General features: G+C 45.1%; 1 long non-coding RNA gene across 1 annotated transcript; it reads left to right on the top strand.

The window, feature by feature from the left end:
* Positions 1–4,527: 4,527 nt before the first annotated feature.
* On the top strand, positions 4,528–5,808 carry LOC123630574. Its single transcript, XR_006732710.1, has 2 exons — positions 4,528–4,627; positions 5,628–5,808. It is a non-coding gene; the product is annotated as an uncharacterized LOC123630574 (long non-coding RNA).
* The last annotated feature ends 789 nt before the right edge of the window (positions 5,809–6,597 follow it).

Here is a 6,597-nt window from a genome sequence, read left to right as displayed (position 1 = left end):
TGAAGCAAGCAAGGGCTAAAGACTACAGTACCCCTGCCAAGGTTGGCTGCCAAGGTAAGCCCACCGCGACCTCAGGAGGAGGAGGGCTTGGTTGAATAGCCTCAGACTACCTGCAGATTTCCATCCTCCAAGTCTTTCAGGCAGAGGGTACAAAATATTAATAAAAAGCCTTTAGGAGCCAGGCAGGTAATGTAAATGAGTGGAGTGAGCTAGGGGTTTGCATAGTAAACATTAGCGATATTCCTGTCTTCCACAAAGCTGCTTTCTTTACTTGCTGGTAAAACACACAGTCCTCTGGGTATATGTTTTGTTTTCTCACTTTTTGTAGATTCATGAGCACAGAGAAATATTTCTCCACTACAAGCAAAACACTAAAATACAGGCTCAAGTAGGAACGGTGGAAGGAGCCCTGGGGGACTGGGGAGCTCGTACTCCGCCCAAAGCGGGCCGAAGCTGTGCAGCGCACCGTCGGGGGGCGGGCGGGGGGAGTAAGGTGGGCCCAGGGTAGCCAGGTGTTCTCCTTTTTTATTTAACATAAGCTGGAAAAACGGATTTTAAAAAAATGCAGACTCTCTTCTTTTTGCTGTTTTTCTTTTCCTTCATTTCTTTCACGGTACAGATTTTAAAAAAAACCTTTTTGTCCACCAAATAAAACCCACCTGCTCCTGGCCTGTTTGCATCCCACCCTCCGCGCGGTGCTTGCCGAGCTGTGGGACCTTAGCATTCCCAGTAACCCTCCTCCTGCCGCTGGAGCCTCTGGAATCCGGACTGACCCGGAGGGCCTTGGTGTCTTTGACCTTGATTTGGGCCCTGCGTTCTCAGGGGAGCCCAAGGGGCTGGTGCAGGCTGGACAGAGGTGTGAGCTCCTTTTCTCGGCAGAATTTCCTTTCTGGGGTCGCTCTATGACCCCGAGGTAGGAGCTGAGCGCCGGCCAACCTGGGTGGAGGCTGGAGAAGAAATGCAATCCTGGCGTCCTGACCGGCTTCGCGGGGGAGGCGACAGCCGGGGCGGGCGCTGGGGAGGGCTGCTCGGGCGTCTAGGCCCCGCCCCTCGTTTCGCCCATGAACAAGCTGCCATGCAGAAGCCACAGCGACTCGTCCCATTTGGGGCCACAGCTCATCGGTGACAGCTAAGGAGTGACATCCCGGGCCTCCGCCCCTCCCGGCCTGCCCTGGGGTTCAGCTGGGATTCGAACCGACCGACCGAACTTCAGTACAGAAGTTGGGAAACCTGGGCAGAGCCAGCGGGAAGACTGGGGCGGGCGGATCTCCAACACTCTCTCATTTTCCTCTGGATATGAGCAGAATTTCCCTGAGATCCATCCAGAAAAGGGTCTGTTGCTTATTTTGTCTCCAGGGTCTGGGGTTGTCCTTGCTCCTGGGGCCTGTCAGGCCATCCCGGGCAGACCTGGCGGTGGCGTTTCCACAAGTTTCCACCAATTTTCAAGGGGCCACTCTTGCTGGTGGCCAGGGAGGCCGTGCCGTGGGCTCTGAGCTCCTCCAGCTCCACCCCAGGGTCTCCCCAGCCTAGAGCTCGGGGCTTCCACCTGCTGAGATTCCGGTCCTCACTGCAGGTGGAGGAGCTGCTCCCCGGATGGGAAGTATCCAGGCACGGAAAGCCTGGCGGAAAGCTTTGCCTGTCCTGGGGTTTCTGACGTGTGATCTGCCTTTTAATCCTAAACAGCTCTTTTTTTTTTCTTTTAATCGAAAGCTTCAAGTTTCTACCCAGTAACACCCTTTAAAAAAAAAACTGTTAAGAAATGGGGAAACACGAATTTAGAATTTTTTTTTCTTTTCCTGCTTACGATTGGGGAAAAAAGGGTAACCCTTTGTTGAGCTCTTAGTTATATTCAGCTAGGTGTTTTTATATATTTTATTCGACGTCCTCAAAGCATTTTTAGAAAGTGTGTATTACTATTTAAAAAATTTTTTTTCTATGTAACAAATGAGGGGATCCAGGTTCAGGGAAAGTAAGAAACTTACTAAATTTACATGCCCCCACATGGAGGGACTGTGTCTACCCGATCCTGGGTGTATTTTTAGGCCCTTGCCTAGTGCCTGACGTGGAACAAGTGCTCAATAAATAGTTGCCGCTAATGTTATTTCCTGGGTGAAAGAATAAATAACCAGACCTTCATGAAAGATGAAAAAGATACCTTGTAGGATGAAGGAGAAAAGAAAGACGTTTGCATTAATTAACAGTGAAATAAGGAATGACTCTGATTTATAAGTCATAACATCTTTCTTTCAAGGATTTTGCAGTATTTGACATTTTATCCCACAGGTCTTTTCCCTAATCCTGGCAATATTCCTGGCAAGCGAGGGGAGGTGAGACAAGAAATGATTTGGTGAGGGCCAAACACGCCACTCGAGGGCCAGGCACAGTCGTCTCCTGCTTCTAGGCCCAGCTCCTGCCTGCAGCCCCGGGGTCTCTGAGGCACACTCCCTCTGCGGGCTCCTCTGGGGCAATACCTTCTGCTGGCTGCTCTGTCTCCACCCCCTAGAAACAGACTGCCATTAAACTCAGCAAGGAGCACGGATTCACATTTCACCTTGGGTTTTTTGTTAATGGGGTGGATGAAGAGAAACAACTTAGAAAACTGTGGCAAGGTATTTAAATAAAGCAGATGGAACAACCCCCCCTCCAAATCTGTTTTCTCCCCAAATCTGGCCTTTAATGTGTACTGCAATGCCTAGAATATTGCAAAAAATTTAGCTGAGAAGAAACAAAATCTAAGTAAACATTTTGCTGAGCATTTATGTATTGTTCTTATTGTCAGAAAAAATAACGACATCCTAATAATTTTGGCTATAGATAACGATACAAGCTGTGCTTCTATTAGCCCAACAAGGTATCTTTTCATCAGAATCACAGGCTGAAAGTTATAAGTGGCTTTACAGGCACAATTCTTCTAGGACAGGTGTCCCCAATCTGTAGTGACTTGTATATAATTATTTCATTATATATTACTATGTAATAATAATAGAAATAAAGTGCAAATAAATGTAATGTGCTTCAATCATCCCAAAACCATTGCCCCCTCACCCCCACTCCATGGAAAAATTGTCTTCCATGAAAATGTTCCCTGATGCCAAAAAGGTGGGGAACTGCTGCTCTAGATTTCTATACTCAGATCAGAGATCTATAGACCTGTCAAATGCCAGCCAAAGGGAAGTTTGCCTGAGACTCCCAAATACATCCTTGCCGCTACTCATCTTGAAAGCTCGTATGAGACACAGAAGTCTTGATTAAACGCAGATGACAAGATGTCCTGAGTTGATTTTTCTCATTTAACACTAGACTTTCTTGATTTAAGCAGCTAAGAAGTGAGACATAATTGGGTCTTGCTTTTAATTAAACATAGATATATATTTATTTATTTACTAGTACCACTGAGATATTGCCTAATTTTCATTAATGTGGTAGACTTTTCCTTTCCTCAGAACAATATTCTTGTTAATCTTGCTTGGATGTAATTAGTTGTCCTGTGTTTGTCTTTCTGGTTCCACAGTTAATTCCACTGTAGAATCAATTTATTTGTATTTTTCACTGCTCAGAGCATCCTTCCCACTGAAAATTCATTGATTATGCCACGATTCACAGTGTACTTTTCTCTCTGAATGGGATTGGTTTGGAGGAAGAGACGGGAGGGATGTGTCTATAAAATCCTCTTCATTTGGGAGCACAGAGAGGCGACGTTCCTAATGAAGGACACAAGTGCTTGCATTTTGACATAATTACGGTGCTGAGATTGGCTCTGCATCACTTTCTGTTCCCTCAGAGACAGATGACAGACTGAGAAAGGACTCTGGGATAGTTATTCCATTTCTAAACACCAAACAAACAAACAATGAAGCATTTCTTAATGGAATGTGACACATCTATTCCCCACGCATATCTGGCCAGGTTGGGAGTCAGGAGCTAACATGTTAGGACAGTTTGGCTTCCTTCTCTACAGAAAGTATGTAATGTGGTAAGCACTAAAGGCTTAATGGAAAACCACGGCTTAAAATGAATTTGGGGTCTTTGATCAGCTGCTCTCTAAAGCAGTGTCTGTTCTCCCCTCGAGGGACTTGGGCTGGTCAGCCGTGGTGTTTATTCCTGCCTGAACTGAGCACTATGTGTAGCCATATGAGTAGGCAGAGAAGAAGTAAATAGAAGCCACTTCCAATTCACAGCATGTCACCAGCTGCCTTTTTTGGGCTCTACAGCCACCCGGGAGACTGATGGAGCAAGGACTCTGATCACGTCAGAGAAGACAGCAGGCAGATTACAGTTTAACCTGAGCCTTATCAGGAACCCCCGACCGACCAAAATGCTTCCACCTGTGACATTACTAATATTTACCAGGTCTCAATATGTTTAACATGCGTCTTCACTCCCATATTCTTGGATTTAGTTTCTGCTGGTTATTAGCCTAAAGATAGCTCTAAGTTCTTAATAATATTCTATCCAGTGTGATTGGAGGGCCTGCTCTTAACACATTTTCAGATGTCTTGAGAATCAGTCACTGATAAGAATAAACGGACGAGCTGAGTAATGTCGGAAGGAGTCGGGTTCCAAAGACTCTCCATGGACTACAGGAATGGGCTCCTTCCCTTCCACTTTCTTTGCACTCCCGGAAAAGGTAAATAGGATTACCCAATTCCTACTGTCACCCTCTGTCCTCTGGTTTCAACAAGGGAACCAGAGGGTGTTCTAACACAAATATTGTGCTTGGAGTGAACATGTCTGTTATTTAGCTGCACTTGTTATGTTGTTTTATATTCTCAGCCGTTTGATGCTCTGTTTGCCCCTTTGGCAATAACCTAGCACAGGGAAATACATATTCCAGTGTATGTTATGCTCACCTCTAGACTCTGTCATGCTAAATTTTTTCCACCCTGGCCAATGTATAGTAAGAAGAGAAAAGGAGAAATAGCTTGCACTCAGTGAAGTGCTTACATTGAGCCAGGCACTGTGCCGAGCACTTCGCATGCCTTTTCTCATTCAATCTTCACATTTACTCTCCATTTTACAACTGAAGACTCCGAGGCACTGAGAAGTCAGGTTACGTGCCCAAGGTCACACGGCTGAGGAAGTACAGGGCTGGGGCACTGGCTGCGCATGCTGGCCCTTCTCCAAGTGCCTGCACTTAGTGTGGGCTCCAGTGTCTTCCATCGGGTGCTCAGGAGAGATGAAGTCTTGTAGCATAGGAAGCACCTCTACTCCGCAGAAAAAGAAACTATTATCAGAAAACACTGAAGCCTCTGTGGCCTTCTTTCAAGGGCAGGAATAAATGTGCTGAACTATCCTTTAAGGCGCTAATAACTGAGCTGCTGAACACCACCACGGCTATTATTGTTTTCCAGGCTGACACTTGGCCGGTTCTTTCTCTTCTTTACTTTCAGGCTAATAATTAGATTTAAATCCCTGACAGGACTCTTAACTATCACCTCGGGGGGTTCTAGATTTCCTTACTATTGCTTGCAAAGATTTCACTTTAAAAAAGCCCTTGGAAACTCTAAGTAAGTTACCCTCTGCAACAGCTTAAAAAAAAAATCTATTATCTTATTGAGTCTTTTGAAGAACACATGCTGTTTTCTCCCTCCTCACCTTGAGAGAGCAACCCTTATTTTTATCTCCAGTTTGAAGAATAAAAATACCCAGGAGGACCAGAGAGAAGGCAGACTCATAAAATGTTGTTTTCATCAGCACCTGTGTCGCTGCCAGGTTGATTTGGACAGCATCCAGGGTCTCGGAATCTGTGGATTCAGGAATTTTGTTTTGTTTTTGATTTTTTTTTAAATAAATTCAAGTCTTTCTGTATGTAGTGAAAATTATTATGGTGGCTTTGCTTCTCAGGGGAAAAAATAAAGAAAGAACTGTTCTTTATGTAAGTAAATGAATCTTTCGACCTCTGTGCCGGCTGGCTTTGAGCAAGGCAGTTAGCGGCGAGGTTTTGCACGGAGCCATCCACGTGCTGTGGCTCTGCTCTCCTGGAACACCCACGCCGATGTGCCTGTGATCAGGAAAAGCAGATTTTCTCGGCACTTGAAATCCTTTGAGGAACAAGATGGAGTCACACAAATAAGTAAGTGGCCCAGGTGGGGGTCCACTGGCGATGCTGGCCTCATTAGCACGTGTTAAAGCAACCAAGGGCCCCGCCCCCCCCCCAGGCTCAGTCACTCAGGAAAAATCTGTTCTGAGGCCTTTTTATCACATTGGGACTCCTTCGGAGAATCCCAGTTGCTTTTGAAGAGGGGGCAAAGAGCTTGTTAGTCTCTCTGCTAAATCCAGTCTCTGCATACAATAAAGAAAAGTGATTCTACCCAGAAGGCCCAAGGATGATGTGGTAAACTACCCCAGCCAAGCCCATTAGCTGAATGTTTTTCCATGAGAATGTATTTAATACTTTTCCAGAAACATAAAAATAATACAAGAATACTGAATTTTACTAAATGTGATGTTTTTGAAAAAACCTGAACATTTTTTTTGTTTAATTTCAAGTATCATTCTTTCAGGCAATTAATAAATGGCCTACCATCTGTCAATCAGCTTAAAGCATAAAAGTTCCATATTTTCTGACAACTTTCCTGGAGCAGAGATGAGAAAAAT

This window comes from Lemur catta, chromosome 1 (genome assembly GCF_020740605.2).
Source record: "Lemur catta isolate mLemCat1 chromosome 1, mLemCat1.pri, whole genome shotgun sequence".
Lineage (NCBI taxonomy): Eukaryota > Metazoa > Chordata > Mammalia > Primates > Lemuridae > Lemur > Lemur catta.
This window is presented reverse-complemented; position numbering and strand designations above follow the sequence as displayed.